Consider the following 20,524-nt stretch of genomic DNA (forward strand, 5'->3'; position numbering starts at 1 on the left):
ATTTCCCTCCTGAAAATGATTTTTTGCTGGTCTGTTCCTCAGACCTCATAGGATTTCCACTGGCCATCTTCTAACTATCAAGCTTACACATGAAACTGAAATAGTCCTGAAATTTTTCATGGCCGTTTATAACACACCTTCTACGTGAGAATTTTTAAGTGACTTAGACTTCAGCTGTAACATTTGCTTGATGAAAATGGTTATAAAAGGAGCTCTGTGTCAAAAAAATGAAACCTCTCAGTCGTTCTAAATGCAAAATTACAGGAAAATGTCTAAGACCCTTAAAAAAATGCCTAGTGACATTTAGGCAGGAAAATCGTAAAGCAGGAGAACAATACTAAATTCATATTAAAACCATTTAGATTTTTGCGCCATCCAAAAGTCTTTCAGTCATCAAATTGAAACATCAAATTGTTTCCATTTCAATGCCATCAAAAATTGTTTCATTCCATCTCAGATTTTGAAAGAGTCCACTTCAGTGGAAGGCAATTGATTCTATTGAATATGTGACTCCTAATTTAATTTATGGATACTGATGACCACTGATCTATTCATCTTGGAAAAGAGATCGGAAAGGCTCTCTATGTAAGAGTATAAGAATTTTCTAGATCTGAACTTAGCTCAAGTTTTCTGAGATTATTTAATTATTATTTTAAGTTCTTCTACAGCTCCTTTTTTGAGAAGAAGGAGAGATGACCATTTTTATCAATCAAGACAGCTTTTATCTCCATCCTTGGGATGTTGGCCCTTTTCTCTTGCTTCCCATGTGCTGAAGGCTAACTCCAGCAGAGGGAACTCCACAGAGTAACCACACTGTTTTTTCTCCAACATCCTTTCATAGACTGTGGTTTCCTTGCTGTATTATAATGATTATTCTGCTCGAAATCACCTGTCATATACTCAATTAGTAGGAGTTACACATAGGAAATAAGTTAAGACTTAAAACCCTCCAGCGGAAAGATGGAAGAAGGTGGTGGTGGGAGCAGGGGCACAGGGGAAGGTGAGCTGTTTGCTGCATTCTGCGCCATGAGAAGCATCTTCCCGGGTAAGATGGTCTGCCGGGAGAGGAAGCAGCCACAGGCAAAGCTCAGAGAAGGTCTGCCTTCCACAAGTGCTGAACAACTTAACAATAATCTAAACAGGATTATTTCACGTTTTGTGCTTTGTAAGTGGCTTTGGAGTTAATATGTGTTTTCTGATGGGTGGTATGCGGGGTTGACTGAAATATTTGAGAATTTGAGGCATAGTCTTATTTTAGAGCAAGCATACACACAAAATAACTCCATTTGTAATTTTCTTGGGTTTACCGGTCATCCTTTGATAAAAGGCACATAATCTGCAATTATTTCTGAATGATTATGGAACATATAGAAACTGAGAAATCCTGAATTAGTCATTGCAAGAACAACAACAAAAATAATCATTACTATAGAATTCCTGCCATATAAGTGAAAATAGTCCATAGAAACATTTGATGAATTAGTATCCATTCTAATAAGACTTTAATCCTCTGCAGTATTCTAACAAGATCACTGGCCAGTTAAAATCTTCAAAACTCTTCATTGAAACATAAAAATGGAAACCTCAGTTCTGAAGAGTTAGATCTTAAAGAACTACTGTAATTGAATTGCATTTTCCTGCTCTAAGTATGAACGATGGTCTCCAGTCTTATAAATTTTGTTTAATCAGAATCTTCATAAATAATTTGAATGGATTTGGTAGCTACTAAACTTTAATTTAGAGTATATTTTTTTAAGTCTTAAGAGTGAGAAAGTTTAAAGTAATCTGAAAATAATGGCTTTCTGTTTTCTAAAAGGAGAGGTACACGGACACACACATACGCATTTACAATATATATATACATATATATACTATATACATATATACATACATGTAGAGGATATATAAATTAATGTTTCCTCTGATGATTAGGCTATGTTCTTACTAGTAATAGCAAAAGGCATTCTCAATTCTGAATTAAATGTATATATTTCTCGGGAAAATTTCAGAGGTTTTGAGGTGAGTCTGCTTTAATCATGAATTCATGTTCAACTAAGACTCATTTATTCATGCAACTGTTCGTGAATAACAAACACCTTGGCTTTCTTAGTTAAGTCTCAGTTTAACAAAGCCTATCAGGGCACGTGTAATATAGACACCTGGATAAAGAAGATACTCTCTGACCTTGAACACTGCAATCCTGGGATTCTGAATAGGCATGCCGAATAATCCAGTAGGAAGACACGCGTCTCCCATTGCTTCAGTTAAAGACGGTTGTGTTGGGCGCCTGGGTGGCTCAGTGGGTTAAAGCCTCTGCCTTCAGCTCAGGTCATGATCTCAGGTTCCTGGAATCGAGCCCCGCATTGGGCTCTCTGCTCAGTCGGGAGCCTGCTTCCCTTCCTCTCTCTGCCTGCCTGTCTCTCTGCCTGCTTGTGAACTCTGTCAAATAAATAAATAAAATCTTTATACATAGATATAAAAAAAGACAATTGTGATGTTCTCTGGGCTGCCACATGTTAGGGCAGAGGTAAAAGGATAGACTTCCGGAAACCCCACCACACATTCTAGAAAAACTTACCACGAGAGGAGGAAGGAGAAATCATTTCAACAAGACAGAACAGAATGTGTAACAGGATTCAGTGTGAGAGAAGGACACACCGGGGAAGAGCCAGCTTGCAGAGCAGCCTGGTTGCCATGTCTGAGAGTGGGGTCTTCCCACAAAGGGGCTGGGCTTAGCCCTGGGTCAGGGACACCAAGAACCTCATGTTCCCTTGATGGTGGCAGTTCATGGAGGGCAAACTGAAAGACGCCTGGAGGCAGGACAGCAAAAACAAGTATGGTAGGAAGAGGCTCGCCATGGTGCCTCTTTCTAGTTGTAAATTTACTATCAATATTTGGGGTTTTCCTTTCCCTTCCTCCCCCTCCCTGCCTTCCTTCCTTCCTTCCTTCCTTCCTTCCTTCCTGCCTTCCTTCCTTCCTTCCTTCATCTGGTGGGATGGGAATAAAAGGCTGAAGCTGAGAGCCTGGTCCAGGATGAAAACCATATCTCCACTGGTGAGTCTGAAAAGGCTGGACACGGAGAAGACCCCAAGTCCTTCCCTTCACCTGGTTTGCGTCCCTGAGTCTAGAAAGTGCCAGACTCCAGCTCAGTTTTGTTAAGAAAGAAGCACAGAGCATAAGAGATGATGACATCTGGACTTCAGAATACACGTCGGATCGGAAGCTATTTAGAAACATGCTGTTGGCTCCACACAGAGTTGTGTGGCTGTGTCAGAGGACCTGGAGAAGCCGGACGTCTACGCAGACAGACCTGAAGTGCGGCGCGGTCAGGGTCTCTCCTATCGCCCTTTCTCTCTTCCCTGTTCTCTATCATGTGCCTTTAGTAGTCAAACTGGAAGGGTATGGTTTTGCTTCTCCGCTAAACCAAGTGAAATGATTGCTGTCATAATTACAGTTCCCAAAGGATTTCTCAGACTGGACATTTCTAAACCAGTATGTATGAAAGGCAGTCCAGTTGTTTGGTCTGTTTTTAAATTTTCTACTTGCCCTTGCTGAGTGCTGCGTACTTCGTTACAGTTGTTTGTTTGTTTCCGAAGAACGCTTAGAGCTCTGGATAGAAAGAGACAAAGGAATAAGGGCAGAAGAGCAACTGTACGGCCTCTCAGGCTCACAACATGGTGGTTACTTCTTCATCTTGCTCTTGGACTAAAAGTTGGTCTGTTGGATTGACGTCTTCTTCATGGGCCTGTTAGTGGTTTATGACAGTCTGGGAAGATAGGAACATCCCCTGGCAAGGCCCCTGGCAATCGTCATTCACTGGATGAGCCAATTAGTCCCACCATTTTGTTTGCTGCTCTTGGAATCCATCCTACTGTCCTCTCCCAGGGGCGACATCCCCCCAGCAAGCCCTCAGAAATGGCAGCTAAGAGCATCGGGTACTCTGGCCCCTGACACTTCTAGATGTCTGCCTCGCCTTCCATTTAGCAAAGAGATGTGGGTTGGAGCAGGGATGAGAAAACTCCTTCTTCCAGAGGATTCTTGTTCCCTAGCAGGGTTCCACTCTGGCATTCATGCACCCAAAGATCCCATGTGCCAGAAACACGTGGGTGTTTCCTACACCTGGGTGCTGGTAAGGTGTGTGTGAACGAAGTGAACAAAGCCCCAGCCTGCGCTTTGGGCAGTGACCATGCAGACACACACCAAGGAATCCAGCCATCATGGAGGCATGAAATGTGTTGGGGAGTTTCCTAGGGGAGGCAGAGACTAATTCTGCCAGAAGAGTATTGAACCATAACAAATCAGGCAATGGTTTTTTGTGGGTTGTTTTTTTTTTTTTTTTTTAATCCTCTAAATTTAAGACTGTATGAGCAACCAGCTGGAAAGCTCAGGATAAGCCTTCTGGTACCCACCCAGGCAGAATTAATCCAAGGGTCTTCTCTCTTAGCACTTTGTTCTTCTCATTAAGTACAGCCCTATCACACTGTGTAATAATAAGAAGCTGGTTATCTGCCTGTCTGCCCCCATTCCTGCCTCACAAGCCCAAACTCCTGGTTGGTCTTTAATGCCCATTGGTATAAAATGAACAAGTGAATGAATGAAGCCGCTGCTACCTGTTTCCTCTAGGTTTCTCTCCACACGTGGGGTGGAAGGAACTTAAAACTCTTCTCCTATGTTTAAGTCAACCTCTCTCCCCCAGAAGCTCAGAGACTAAGTCTGAGTCTTGCAGTTTTCTTTATTTCCCAATTATAATTCATTAATAGAGCAAGGTACTACGTGATTATTTCATAAATTTTGGCAGTTCGACAGCCAGTTGGAATGGGCAAGGATGCTGGTCTGCTACCCACTGGAATAGAAACAGAAAATGTATATCAAATAGAAGCTTGAAATAAGTGTTTGAGATATATGAATATAGGTGCAGCATGCAAGAGGAGCTAAACCAAGTCCTTTGAGGAATTACTGTTTTGAGTTTTTTCCAGGCCTTTCGATATTCCCTTTTCTTTTCATCAAGGCATTACTTTCCCACCTTCAGTACGAGATTAAAAAACCCTGGTGGTCCTGCTTCTCTCTGTATGTACAGAAAAAACAATGACTCATTGTGTGGCTAACATGTCCAGACAAAATCTGAAGAGCGTTCAGGTGTGTGCGTGTGTGTGTGTGTGTGTCCGCGTGTGCTCATGCATGCATACACCTGCTCCGTATATATTCGTGGGCCAGTTCAGACAATTAACATTCTTCCTCCTGCTACAGAAAATGAATATTACTTATATTTTTAAATACTCACTTCCCAGAAAGGCTAAAGAGAAAGGAAATAAACTCTTTGCTAAAGACACTGCTGGTGGGATAGTGTTGGGGGATGCAAATCACCGTTCTTCACTCCGTCCTCTGGAGGTGATAAAAATTGACATTACTAGGATAGAGAATTTATCCTTCTGAGTTTTACTATTTGAACTACATAAAATAATTTCTAGTTTGGGGCTTTGTTATTTTTTGTTTGTTTTCATTTCTTAATAATAATGGTTTTGTTAATAATTTATTATTAATTTGTTAATAATTTTATTAATAATTTTATCATTAATAATCTCTTCCTTAATAATATTATTTTGCTAATATGTTGACATACTTGTCTTTGTAAACAAGTTTGGTTTTGCTCATTAGTTTGTATGAGCTATTTAAATGATACTGATGACGGCAAGGATGGAGTTGATGATGGTAGGAGCCAACCAAGGTGCCAATGACTTCTTCGATGTGTATTATACACATATATGATGAACATATGACACGGGGTTTGATTATTCTCCAGTTTCTTATTCTCAGGTTAGCTAAAGCTCAGAGAAGTTACATGACTTGCTCAAAGGGACTGAGAAAGTAGGGTTCCATCCTGGGTTTCTCCCACTCTATCTGACACGTCTCAGAAAGTTTATCCACATTCTGTGGTTTGGACCTCTACATAAATACAGTGATGATTTCAGCCTGGAAATGTGTGCAGACTTCAGACACAGATGTCCATCAACCAAGTGGACATCTCCACTGTACATTGCAAAGGTCACAAGTCCAGATCTGGATTCATTATCAACATAACTCCAAAGCTTTTCCTAGTCCCATATTCTCCGTTTAGTTGACGTGTCTACCTTAGCCCAGGGACTAAGATGGTCAGACTTAAGTCCTTGTTTATCTGAAATGCAAAATTACCTGGGTGTCTTCTATGTGAGCAGACCGTCCTGCAAGAGAGCCCGCAGTGAGAGCGGGCTCCATCCTTATGTCCTCCCCCACTGTCACTTCTATGTCACCGACTGACTCCTGCTGGTTTTCCCTCCTGAATGTTTCTCAGAAATACCTTATCTGTCATTATTCCTATAACCGCTGCCCCATTCAGGCATCCATCATCTCTAGTAAGGATGTTCGCTTCCAAAATATTTTCCTTATTTCTTACTTCGCTGGTTCCTCCAGACTTCTACGTGACAGGGCTGACGACGCCACGCCTTTCCTAAGGTCCTGCAGCGGCTCCCAGACCCCCACAGCAGCACTTCTCCTCCCCAGTACACATCAGTCACCCAGACTGGAAAAGCACAGCCAGGGCCTGAGTCCAATTAAATTACGACCTCTTGTACTGGGGCTGAGCATTTTACCTTTTTAAAGCACCCTAGGTGATTCTAATATGCAGCCAGAGTGAAACACAGAGTTCATGCCACACAGATCCTTCTACCGCTCGGCCCTGAAGACATCACCACCATCCCCGTCCTTGCTGCCCTCCGCGGCTCAAGTTTCACACTCCAATAAACGCACACTTGCTTCTAGGTCCTCCTACACACAGAAGCTCCTCACCTCCATTCATTCCTTTCTGTCTGGAGAGCTCTCTCCCCTCCCCCACCCCCAGTCCCACCCTCTTGTGGCTTCCTGACTTTCATTCAGATTTAAAACTCGGATCAAAGGTCATTTCCTCCAGGAAACCTCTCTTGTCATTGATTCTACCCTCTGCCCTCACAGGGGCTCAAGAAAAGCCATATAGTAAAATTTGTTTTATCTTCTAATAAATTGGAATCCTACACTCTACATTATGGCAGACAATAATCATCTTTACTTCCCGAATCATGGTCCAGAGGCCAGGTCCCAGTCCTGTTAGTCCCCTTCTTATGTTCACATTTTTGCTTAGGAGGCTCTCTCAGTCCTATCTGCTTCTTTCCCTTTGCCCGGGCAGCCTTTAGCCTTCGGCGAAAATACTGTCATCTTGACGAAGACTCTGAGATCTTCCTGGCTACCCCAAACAAAACCATTCATGCCTTTCTCCCTGTTTCTAAGTCATTTTGCACTCACTTTCAACTGTGTTCCTAGTTGTTTGGGATTGTGATGGTTCACATAGCTGTCTTCCAAATGGACAAGAAGCTCTCTGGGGTCCTGCACAACTTTATCCAAAGTACAGTGTGGGGGCTCAGTAGGTTTCTGTGTCTGTATCATTACATCCCACAGAATTCTAGTAACGATATTTTACACTATTCTAATTCTTTGGAAAATTGGTAAGATCATCTCCTTCCATGATACTGCTAACTGACTAAGAATTTACACTCCTTTGATCTCTGCTTTATTTATTATTATTTTTTTTTTTTTTTCATTTTAAGCAGTTTCAACTGTTCCGTCAGGAATTCTTTTGCTTCCTGGCGAAAGTCGTAAGAACTTTATTATAAAGAAACCTCTGAAGATTTTTTTCACCATCCACTACCTGCCTACCTATCAACAGTTGTAATTGGATTGGACAAAGCTGGGAAAACAGTGTTTGTCCTCCACAACAGGATTCCCCCAATCCTTTTGCCATGGTTAATTTCATACAGCCCAGAAAGCATACAATTGAGGCCAGAGCCAGGAAGAAGCAGTGCACACTTCCCTGCTAGTCTTTGATGTGCAGTCTTGGCTCTGTTCCATCTCTACCCCAGGCGGGAGCCACAGCTGGTCACCATGTGCAAAGGCAAGAATGGGGGAGGGAGCCGATCTTCCTCTAAGCCAAATGTGGATTCCACAACTGAAGTGGAAAATCCACATCCTCCATCTGATAAGTGCACAGGGCAGACATCACAGCGCCAGTCAGTCCTGGGTAAACTGGACGTCCTGGGTTCAAATCCTTGCCTTGTCACTTCTTAGGGACTTGATCCAAAGCGATTTCCCGGAGTTCTCAAAATTGATATCTGCACAGTAGAGTCAACTTTCTTTACCTGAAGAGTTGCTGTAGGTGTACAAATGAACGACATGGAAAATCCCCATGAGACGTAAATCACAGCGAGTGCCTGAATGTTTCTACTTCTTGTCTTTCCACTAGGAATTATGAAAACAACACACAATTAACAAAGGCCCCTTCGACATGAGGATGCCCAGCAAACGGTTTCCATCTTGGTGATGTTTTTATCCATTCCCTTGGCATCTGAGGACAAGGATGTGCCCACCCCCGAGGCGAGAAGAGTCCCCTTCCTTCCTCTTCTGGTCTTTGCCAGGACAGAGAGATCCTGAGGAAGTCTAGGAAGCCTCACCCCTAGAGCCCCCTATCTACTACCTTTCCCTCCTCTTCATCCTGCTCATCAGGGCTGGTGTGACCAACAGCAGTCTATGAGTTTGAGGTTCTGTCACAACTCTACATTCGGCTATGACTTCTACAGTCAAACAAATCCCTCCAACCTTCTCAGCCAGTAATTCTAGGAGCCCTGAACATTTCTTGAAGAAGAACCTTTTTTTTTTTAAATTTTATTTATTTATTTGACAGAGAGATTATAAGCGGGCAGAGAGACAAGAGGGGCGGGGGGGGGGGGTCATAGTGGGGGAAGCAGGTACCCGGCTGAGCAGAGAGCCCAATGTGGGGCTCAATCCCAGGACCGTGAGACCACGACCCAAGCCGAAGGCAGAGGCTTAATCTACTAAGCCACCCAGGTGCCCCGAAGAAGAATCTTCTGACACCTTACCAACCAACACTGAGCAGGTCCTCTTCCAATATTTTGATTTCCAGTGACTGTCGAGGAAATGCCCCAACCCTTAAAGGCAGGGATGTGGCTCAGAGCCAGTGTGAGGTGGGGTGTGTGAGGCCACGGGCGGGTCCGAAAGGAAATGAAGTGTGTGGACAAGCCAGAGCGAAAAGATGGTGCCCGAGTCTCCATCTCTCGTCAGTGGGGTCACCCGTATGGCAGCTGCCACAGAAGGATTGGAAATACTGGTCTCAAGAGAGAGTGAAACCCAGGCCTTTCAACACAGGATACTCAAGTTAATCTCTAGACCTAATCCACTTAGAGAATTGCTTTTAAGTCCCATTTGAAGTGATGCAGAGGCCAGGACTAAGGCAGATAAGCCCTTCCCACTTGGAGGGGCTCAGCCAGACTAGCACCCTATGGCCAGCCTTTCCAAGGCCTGCCCAGTTATACTAACTCATCCTGTTGTGCTTTATATGTTAGTGTGGGGGGCACGGCCCAAGGAACTGCATCCGGGGGAGATGGGTTAGGGTTCTCTTACTCTCTTTCCATCACTGGGAACCAGGGCAGCACTGACTTCCTGCCGGCCACCACTACGCCATCAGGAACTGCTCAGAGGCCCCACGAGCCACAGGAAGAAATGCTATTGGGGAGCACCTTGGATCGTTTTCCACCCACGAAGAAGCCAAAATCTCCCAGGCTCGCATGGGGGTGGGGGGAAGGGCGCGTTGTCAGAAAAATCATGATCACACTCTAAAAACAAATAAAGGACTCGGGCTGTGAGTTTCTGGCAGATGTTCATTCATACGCAGAAAGCAAACAACACTCTCTCGGCAGTTCTTCCGGCCTGGCCAGTCCCAAGGTCCCACTGTGAACGCAGGCCACGGGCCGCCAGATGGGGCAGCCAAAAAATAAAATGATAAATAAATAAAATGAAAATAAACCTCCAGAGTTATTATTTCCAAAGACATAATAGAACACGGGCAACAGAGACATTAATTCATAGGGAGGAAGAGAGGCCACCTTCCTCTTCCGTCCCACCTGACTTCTAAACTGATCTGCACTTTATTTTAAGAACCTGAGTAATGTTAAGAAAACAAAATGAGTGTTTCAGATACTTTAAGTCAACGCAGTCCCTGCCCTTCCTTCTAAGATGTAAGAGCTGGCGTTAGGGCTTCTTTTCCTAATTTTCCTTCCCTTTGTAAAAATAAAACTCTATGTGGAAGTGCCAGTATGTATGAGTATGTGCACGTGTGTGTGTGTGTGTCTTTTCTCCCACCATGAAGTTGACCTTAATCTGGCCCTTGAAATGAGACAGAAAGTCCAATATGCAATCACAACACCCAATGTTGGGTCTACACGCAAACACACCCTGTTTTAAACACAGCCTGGACAGGACTACAGCGGCTGTGTGTTGTCGGGTAGGACTTGAACCTGTCTGGGTCCTAGTTTCCTCATCCATAAAACAAGCTCATTGCAGGAGACAATCTTGAAATCCACTCTCCTATTAAGTTCTGTGAGGCTGAGAAAGTCCTAGTTCAGACACATGTGGGAAGGGCTCATTTCTTTTCCAAAGGATTCATAATCAGAGCACCGCCTGCAGGAAAGTTGTATTTTGAGAGGCAGGGTCTGCATCCCAGCACATACTGGTCAGTGATTCAACCAGCCAAAACTCCATCCACGCTTATATTTTGAGGAACATGGGATTGCATTCATCTCCTAAGGAGCTTACTGAGAATCAGACTCACAGGATAAGGAAGATCAATTAAAAATTATAAATTGAGGTTTGCTGTACATATGGGATCTTGAGCACTATTTTTTTTTTTTTTACGATTTTATTTATTTATTTAAGAGAGAGAATGCATGAGAGAAAGCACGGGCAGGGTGAGGGGAGAAGGAGAAACAGACCCCCCCCCCCCACTGAGCAAGGATCCTGACCTGGGGCTCCATCCCAGGACCCTGGGATCATCACCTGAGCCAAAGGCAGAGGCTTAACCGACTGAGCCGCCCAGGCACCCTGGGATCTTGAACTCTTCATAGTCGCAGACCATTTTTGCTCATCTTCGTTTTCTTCATGCAGCACCCACACCCACGAGGTATTCCAGAGACGTTTATGGTTGAATTTAGGCCACTACCCAGTCACAGGTGAGAAAGAGGCGTAAGCAACATTATCCCACCCAACTCCAGAATGGCTGGTGCCCTTTCAACAGAGTTCATTGCTCTTTGGAGGGATTAAAGCATTTCATATAAATCCTGTTTATGTTTTCCCAAGTGTGTGTTTAAAGTATTGAGACCCAAGTAAATGTGCCTGGCCTCCTAATCTTACCACAGAAGATAAAAGAAACTTTTTCTTTTGAAGTGAGTAGGTAGCAACTCCGTTTATTCTTCTGTTTCCCTGGAAAAGGCCAACTGAGTGGAGGGTGTTGGAATGTGGAAGGGGAAACTAGAGAAGGCAAAGCCCTTTCCTAGTCTCCCCCCACCCCGGGGGTCCCTTTGCTTTAGGGCCCTGGGGTCTGACACCCCCCAAGGGTAGGTTCATGCTTGGCTTTTCTCTCGGGAGGCAGACTGCAGACACCCCGTGTACCATTCCCATAGGTCCAGAGCCTCCCTAGAAATGTGAATCCAACAGAACATGTCAAGGGGTCTACAGCCAGCCTGAGTCAAGTCTGTACCCCATCTTGGGAAAGAGCGAGTTCTTTGGAGGCCTTGCTCAGGCAAGGACATCTTGGGGGGCGGCACCCAGGGTCCTCAGAGAGGTTGGCCTCATCCCACCTGCCCAGACAAGTAAGCCTCTCCTTGTTCTCTGAGACTTGAGACATTCAAACTGTCCCTCTCCACAACCATCCCCTACACAAACACCCTTCCCTGTGCCCGAAGCCCTAAATGACTCGTGCTGGGAACCCGCGCTTCTATATTTGCATCAGGTGTAAATGATGTCTGAGAGCTGTTTTAAGAATCATTTTGATAGGGAGTGCCAGGGCGGCTCAGTCCGTTAAATGTCTGTCTTTGGTTCAGGTCATGGTCTTGGGGTCCTGGGATCAAGCCGCACATCAGGCTCTGTGCTTGTGCTTCTCCCCCTCCCTGCGTCCCTCCTCCCCTGCTCATGCTCTCTCTCTCAAATAAATAAAATCTTTAAAAAAAAAAAAAAAAAAGAAAAGAAGAAGAAGAAGAATCGTGTTTATAGGAGGACTCAAAAACAGGTGATGATATCCTGATTCACTCCCAAAGTGAAAGATACAGGACCGCAGAGGAGCAGACTGAATGGGACAGCAGAAGGTGTTACCCACCTTCAACATTCCCTGCCTTGCTCCCCCACAGCCCACTGCCAAGTTCCTTCAGCTCACCCAAGCCCAGGGCGGAGGGTCTGACAGACCACAAGTCTCCAACCTCATGACAATGACAGGGATTTCCCCACAAGGGTGAGGACAGGTCCCACCTTCCCCATGGAAAATCTGCATCCACAAGCTCCCTCACTTGGTGTGTGGGCTGCTGGGGGATTTCTAGGACTCCTCATGCCAGGGCAGATGTCATCCAGTGCACATCGCTCAAACAGAGCGGAAGTTTCTTATTTGCTTGCCTGACTAGAGCCGTGTTTTCTGTTTGTTTGTTTGTTTGTTTGTTTTTGTTTTTGTTTTTGTTTTTTGCCCCTAAACGTGATGTAGGAATGCAGGGTCCATCACCAGAGACTCCTTTAGCCCCTAGGGCTGGCTCCCACAGTTTACTGGAAACAGTTGCATAATTGATTTTTTTGAGCAGAAACAACAGATTCTCAATACTGATGAGGTTGAACCACTTGCCTGCTTCTAGTCCAAGAAAACACCATTGGACAAGCTCCAGCTACCTTCACTTGAATCCTTTACCTGGCTGTGGGTTCAATCCTCATCTGTGATCTCCAGAAGAATGCTGTTCCCTTCCTGAGTTGTCCGCATAAACATAATACCGGAATAAAGGAAATAAGTTCTTCCCCGCTGAAGATGGCTGACTGAGACACCGTGCCCTCCTGGTCCCCTGAGCAGCTGCCGCTTTCAGCAGTGAGCTAGGGAGTTGGTCCTGTGCCAAGGGTTTCCCAGTATTCGGGAGGAGTCGCTACTGAACTCCCCGGTTTGAGGCTCATTCTGCCTTCCTTTGTTTTCCATGGCAGCACGTCTCGTTCTCTCTGAAGCTTCATAAAGATTGAGTATTTATGGGGCGCCTGGGTGGCTCAGTTGGTTAGGCAGCTGCCTTCGGCTCAGGTCATGATCCTACAGTCCCAGGATCGAGTCCCACATCAGGCTCCCTGCTCAGCAGAGAGTCTGCTTCTCCCTCTGATCTCTCTCCTCTCATGCTTTCTCTCTCTCTCCCAAATAAGTAAAATCTTAAAAAAAAAAAAAAAGAAAGATTGAGTATTTATGAATGGGATCACTCAGATTCTTTCTTCTGGGTCTCAACTCCATCATTCATTAGAATAAACTGCCTAATGAGATGCGAATCATTCTGATGATACTATAACTTACTGTCAGATAAAACACCTTTCTGGAGATGTTTAGATACCGTGGACACATAATACATGTTAAACTAGAATGACCTGGGATATACACGGAACATGCTTTGCTTCTTCAAAAACCAAAATAGAAAACCCTTCTCCAGAGAATGTGACGTGAATCAGGGTTCACAGCTGGAGGCAACGGTTTCATTAGGAATTATTAGAAATAAAAACATGTCTGGGGGCACCTGGGTGGTTTAGTTTGTTAAGCCTCCAGCTCTTGACTTCAGCTAGGGTCATGATCTCAAGGCTGTGGGACGGAGCCTAGGGTCAGGCTCTGCTCTCCGCACGGAGTCTGCTTGAGATTCTCTCGCTCCCTCTCACTCTGCCCCTGCCCCTGCTCCTGCCTGATCTCTAAATAAGTAATAAGTTAAGTAAATAAATAAATAAAATCTTTTAAAAAGAAAGAAAACCGTATCTCGACCTGTGGTGGACTTTATCGCTTTAAGCCCTGCTTTATAGAAAGAGAGAACTTGGCTGCTCCCCAAGGAAATTTGGGGCTGAGGTATTTTCAATGATTTGCTGAGGTCCAACTTCTCGTCTTTTTCTTCCTCAACATATCTTGCTTCCACCTCCTTCTGGAAAAACCTAAGATTATTGACGTGGTGCTTTATGCTGCTTCTTCTTCTTGCCAACATATTGCTTCACAGACTCGGATTTCTCTTCAGCAGAAAATCTGTGTCTTCTCAAGCACACGGCAAGGAAAACTGTCCATGAGAGCGTCCAAGAATGAGCTAAGAATGATGGTCAGGAAGATCCTTTATCATACTGTAGAAACAGAAATAAACTTAGAATGAGCAGCGGTCTGGGGCGTCTGGGTGGCACAGTCAGCTAAGCGCTCGACTCCTGGTTTCAGCACAGGTAGTGATCACGGGGACATGAGATCGAGGCCCGTGTCAGGCTTCATCCTCAGTATAGAGTCTGCTTAAGATACTCTCTCCCTTTTCCCTCCCCATAAATAAATAAATCTTAAAAAAAATAGAAAAAAAAAGAGGGAAAATGAGCAGTGGTTTAACTGTGACCCTGTGAAGGTCCTCTGTAAGGCTTTGTTTGCTATCCATAAAAGTGTTCAAGAGCAGCCCAGGAAAATGGGTTCATATTTGAAATTAGCCAAGTGCCTGCTTGTATAAGGTTCCGTGATTAGTGAAGTGGCCTTGGGGGAGGGCATATTAACTCTGTCCACACCTCCCACCCACATTCCAGCTGACTCCAAGGCCAAGGGAGGGGAAGGAAGTGGATCTAATTCTGCACAGGGTGTGGGTCCCTGGAAACACCCTTCCACTTCTCCCAGGAGGCCCAGGATGGCAACCGGGACAGGGAGGGGAAGATGGCCTTCATCTGTTTTATTTTGGATCCGTTCAAGTGCCTGTCAGATGGAAGGAAGGCTTGGTCAAGAGCCTTAGCACACAGCCCAGGGAATATTTGCTCACCAAATATAGTTACCCTGTGGGCCAGCAGGAGAGGCTGTTCGGATGGACTGCCAGGGAACGGCTGCTGCTGAGGTGTCCCACTCGAATATTGGAACAAAATAACAGCAGAGGACTGTTCAGTAGGACAACTATGACTCGCTTGCTTGATAGGTGTGAGAGTTAACAAAGATAAGGCAGGAGGAGTTCTCTGTCTTTCCGAGAGTGGAGGTCCCACTTGAACAACAAATATGTTTGCGCATTCCGCACGTGGCAGATTTCATCATGACAGAAATTTGTTGTGAGTCAGTAATTTTTAAATAGATTTGTATTTATCAGTTACAAAAGTATCATCATACATATGAAATATGGATGAGAACTATCATTTAAGTGTCCAAATGAAGGGAGTATATACAAAGATCCATCCCCCTAAGCCCACTGCCATTTTCCGTGAAGCTTCATTAAGACTGAATATTTATGGGAGGCACGCCTGCATCATTTTGAGTCTATAGAGTTCTGGTTATTTCATAGAACCTGATATGGTTCTCACACTGTCTTTAAACACACATCTACAGACACACACATATAGGCATACATACACACACAGACCGGCACACGTACATGGATACACATATACATCTACCTGTACATATATGTCCCCACCCACACATATGCGCACATATCTAGATGAGACAAGAGCTGACCTGCCTTGACTAAAGGGAGATCAAAAGCTTCTTGTCCCCCATCTTCTGCTCAGGACTGCCTTGAGCACCTCCAAGCCCAGTCACTTAGACACGCACATCTTTGCAGAAGAAAAGCTCTGCCTTCCCCATTCAAGTGAAAACCTGCTCCTACTTTGCAACATTTGTCACACTCAAGGTACTTGTGTCAAGATGCCCTTCGTGTGACAGATGGACAGATGAGCCTCTATAAGAGAAACAGCTCAGAAGTTCCTTACACTTCCATCACTGTTTTGAGGGCTTTGTTCCTCCAGAGAAAAATTTTGGTCCCTGTAGTGATTAACATGAGAAAGCTGCACTTTGTTCGCTTTTTCAAATGCAAAAGGGATACTCCTACTGTATTTCCACTAGGGACTGGACATTGGCCAGGTCAGATGACTACATTGTCACCATGACCCCACTTGCAAGAATAAACATTAGAAAATGGGAAAGACCAAAAGACCATCATGGCCCCAAAGCCAAGCTGGCATATTATGCAGGAAATACTGACAGATTTAACCTAACACAGCCAAAGACCATCAATAAGGGTATGAAGACTGCAGTTACTCTGGTGATCCTGTCAGGAGCAGCTCCTGTAGAATACCTGTAATGTAATCAGTGATGGCAGCCAGCTGCCTGGCCCAAGGAGGCCCAGCAGTTACAGTGATCCACTCAGACTCAGGTATGTCTTGCTTGTCTAATTTGCACCACAATCAGGAAAATCTAAAAATCTGTCCCCAGCACCTTGTGATACAAGCACCTGAATGTGACAGAGAGCAGATGTTCCCTTGTAAGGTGAAAGCAATAGAGCCGGTGAACCCAGAAGTGATCTTTCTGCAACTACAGATCTGCCCAAGCACTGCTGGGGGCTCCAGGAAGCACCCAGAAGCCCCACATTAAAGACCAATGGCTGATACTTGGGCTGACAAGGTGCTCAGGTCTAAGAACACTTAGCGACTGAGGTCAGGGTGAGTCTTTGTCCTTCTTGACCTTGTACAGGGTCAGAGAGGGTCTCTCCTGATATGAGGACAAGGGTCGGTGTTGAGGTGAGAGTCCACTCGGTGTCCCGGGACCCCAGCCAGTCTTCCTTAGAGTGGAGCTGGCATCATAAAGCAGAGGCACAGGAGATAGCTGGTTGGCATGGGATTTGGCATTGGGATTTACGCAGCACTGAGGTCAGTAGGCATCATGCTTGGTGGTCTAAGGGCAGAAGGTCACAGAGAGGAGAGGAGAGAAGGACAGCCATCCCAGCCACGGGGATACAGAGGCCACTGCAGTGGAAGGGAGGGCCAGCTGGCCTGCTTCCTGCAGAGACAATAGGAAGGCAGGTTCCAGTCCCTGGGGACAACCAGTGGTTATTTCGAGTCTGCTGTGCAGACCCCCCATCCAGGGGGCAGCCTCAGCAGCGACCCAGGCAGGTGTCTAATCTGGACACCACAGAGCTGATGAGCTGAGTTGTTACCGAGAAAATTACGTGTTCTTCCCATTTGGCAAAAGAACCCAGCGTAAGGAGCCCCAGTCTTAGCGGAGATGCTCTGGGCCAGCCCAGATCAATGTCTACTTCAGAAGCAGCAGCCCACTCTGCACAAGAGACTGACAGGAACTGGAAAGAGAGCAAGACAAGTAAGATGACCAGTGCCTCTCAAATTCCAACTATCTTAAATACCCACACGGCTCCAAAAGATCTTGACTTATATTTCCAACGACAGAGGAAGCTAACATTCAGTGAGCATTGACTGATGCTTTATACATTTATCCTAGTGACAGTGTATGGGGATGAGCCTTCACTCACCATTATGTCTGTTTTGCAGATGAGAAAACTGAGGCTTGGAGGTCATGTAATCTGCTCAAGATCATGCGGCTCATGAGGATCAGATGAGGCTCTGACCATAGGACACTCGATGCCTAGATCCTTCATCGCCAGAATATATCAAGAGTTACACAAGTGTAATTCAGATTTGGGCAGGGCACTGGGCCCTGAATTTCAGCTACCACCCCCTAAAATTCTGAATCTGGTTCTAGGACTTCTGGAGAGGGAGAAAAAATGAGTAAGTCAAATTATAAGGTATATATAAAAATATTTTCAAAAATTATGATAGGGCAACATTAGAGAGACACAAATTAAAATTTTTTAAAATGTCCTAGTCTGAGGATCTCACCGTTATGACAGAACAGAAAGAGATTGTCAGCTAATGACACAGAAACACAAGAAAATTCATCAAAATAGGAAAAATTTTTCCTAATCAGGAAGCCCTGTAGATTTGTGGACGCTTTTCCGAAGCCGGGTCATGGAAAGATCATTAGCTGAGTCATTTAGAATGGAACCAGACAAAGTGTCCACAAACGCCCAGGAGCGCTCTCTCCCACATTGGACAAAATGACCTAATTGGGCTTTTCATCTCCCATTGTCAAGAACTCATTTTTCCACACAGAACTACACAATCGGTTCATCATCCTTCCCCGTCTTTTGAGTTCACAGAAAATGTGAAGCTAGAACATCACAGAGCCTTAGAAAATTCAAACTGTTTTGTTATACTAAATTACACTAAAATCTTTCTATTTTCTGGTAATACAGTAAGAAGCAATTCTTTAAAAAAAAAAAATTCAAGCACGTGCAAAAACAATCTCATGGAAATATCCTTAATGGTATATAGCAAACCGAAAAGTAAATGCTCTTTGCCCATTTTGACGTTATCTGTTTGGCATCATGGAAAACTTGACAGCCACAGTGAAAGCATTAAAATCCGGAACTTCATTATTTCAGAAATACAGTTTATCATGAGCATTTCAGTTCCAGTAAGGTGATTATTTAAATTCTGGCAAGAGACAGCTGTGCATAGAAAAACCCTACTTGTGATTTTGAGAGCTTTTCTACATTGCCTACTGACCACAGCATCTACATGGACATGTGACACGGGATCTCACACCTGCTGGCTTCCTTTTCTTTTTCTTTTTATTTCTTTCTCTTCTTCCCCTTCTCTTTCCCCTCTCCCCCTGCCTGCCTCCTGCTTCTCCTCTTTCTCCTCTTCCCTCTTTCTGATGGGAAGAACATTCACAACTTTTCTCCAAAGAATGGTACAGCTGGGCTACCAGTATCCGTGAGATCACCGATCACCTCTGAGGCCAATGTCCAGGGGCCATGGTGAGATGCAAACACGCAGCCCCCTCACTTCTGTCGGGTACTTGCTTCTTTGACAGTTTCTGTCTCTTCTACTCTCTCTGGAATAGTCTCCTCAGATACCACAGGGCTCGGACCTAGTCCATAGCCAGAGTGGATGGAATGGTTTAAGCCCCCTAATGAATGAGCAAGGTGCCCCCACCAGATCTGGCCAGTCAAATGTCTCCTCCAAGGACTCTGAATGGGGAAGGGAGAGGCGCCGAGCCTGGAATTATTCTGTCCCCATCCCCCCACCATGTCTTCTTTGTTTCCCCGCAGCCCTGTTAACCCTCCCTCTTCACTGGCTGTGTAACCTGGGCTCAGCACCAACCCCCTTCACTGACTGGGAATTTTTTTCTTCGAGAGAAATATGAAAAACACTTTTAATGGGCAATATTTTCTTTACCTATTCAGTGGATATACATTTTTTTTTAAATTTTATTTATTTATTTGAAAGACAGAGATCACAAGCAGGCAGAGAAGCAGGCAGAGAGAGAGAGTGGAGGAAGCAGGCTGTCTGCGGAGCAGAGAGCCCGATGCGGGGCTCGATCCCAGGACCCTGGGATCATGACCTGAGCTGAAGGCAGAGGCTTTAACCCACTGAGCCACCCAGGCACCCCCAATGGATATACATTTTTAAGATAAAAGCATAATAGATACACATGATCAAAAAAGTCAAGAGGTACAGAAAGTCACCAAATAAAAAGTAAAACCTCTCTTCTCCAGTATAATCATTGCTGACAATTTCTACACTGCCCTCCAGAAAAGATATTATTTCTATGCCAGCATATATTCCTTTATTTTTAAAAAAAAAAAAAATGCTTTTCATGGTAGGCTTTTCTATGGACAGCATCCATATGTTTATTTTTTAACTTTTCACTTTGAAATAATTCAGTCTTCAGACAAGTTGCAAAAATAGTTCAAAGGATTCCCAGACACCCCTTCATTCAAATTTCCCAAATACCACCTGTGACTATGCGACCACACTTGTTCTATCATTCTCTCTCCTCTTCTCTATTACAATTTTCCTACACTGTTTGAGTCTAGGTTGCAGACATAACGTCACTTTACCCCCAAACACATCCACGGGTTCTGTTCTAAAGCCAAGGACGCTGTCCTGTATGCCTGTGGCACACTCAGACTATGGGGAAACCCATCTGATCCATGGCAGGTGGGGCGCAGACCGTGCTTGGCGTGGATACATTCTGTATGTGGCCCTGGGTGGTTGAGCTAGGACAGGGCAGTCTGATCAATTGAACTGCCCACAGAAGCCAGACATGTGCTGGGAGCCCTTCATGCAGACCCATGAGGGGTGTGGTGCTCTGGAGACTCCAATGGGTGGGGGTTAGTGTTTAATGGGGACAGAGCCTCTGAGATGATGTGGAGGGTCAAGAAATGAATGATGATGATAGTCGCACAACAACTTGAATATACCGAATGCCACTAAATGGCATCCTGAAACGTAATCGAAATGACAAATGTTATGTTTTGCCTTCTTAACACAATAAAAGAAATGAAAATTAAAAAATACTAAATCCTGTGCTGACCAAATAAAGCTGACTCCAAGCCAGAGTGGGCCACCTGTGTTTGACTGCCGGTCCCGTTAAAACGTTGTTATCACAAGGGTGGGACGTCAGCCCGGAGAGGCGCTGAGCTGTCTGAGACTGCAGGAATCTGTCACATCAAGCTGGACCCAGCACCCAGAGCTCCAGGAACCCAGTGGGACCCCCTTCATCCACTTTGGCTCTTGCAACATCAAAGAGTTCTCAGGATCTCTGCGT

This window comes from Mustela nigripes, chromosome 8, assembly GCF_022355385.1.
Source record: "Mustela nigripes isolate SB6536 chromosome 8, MUSNIG.SB6536, whole genome shotgun sequence".
NCBI lineage: Eukaryota > Metazoa > Chordata > Mammalia > Carnivora > Mustelidae > Mustela > Mustela nigripes.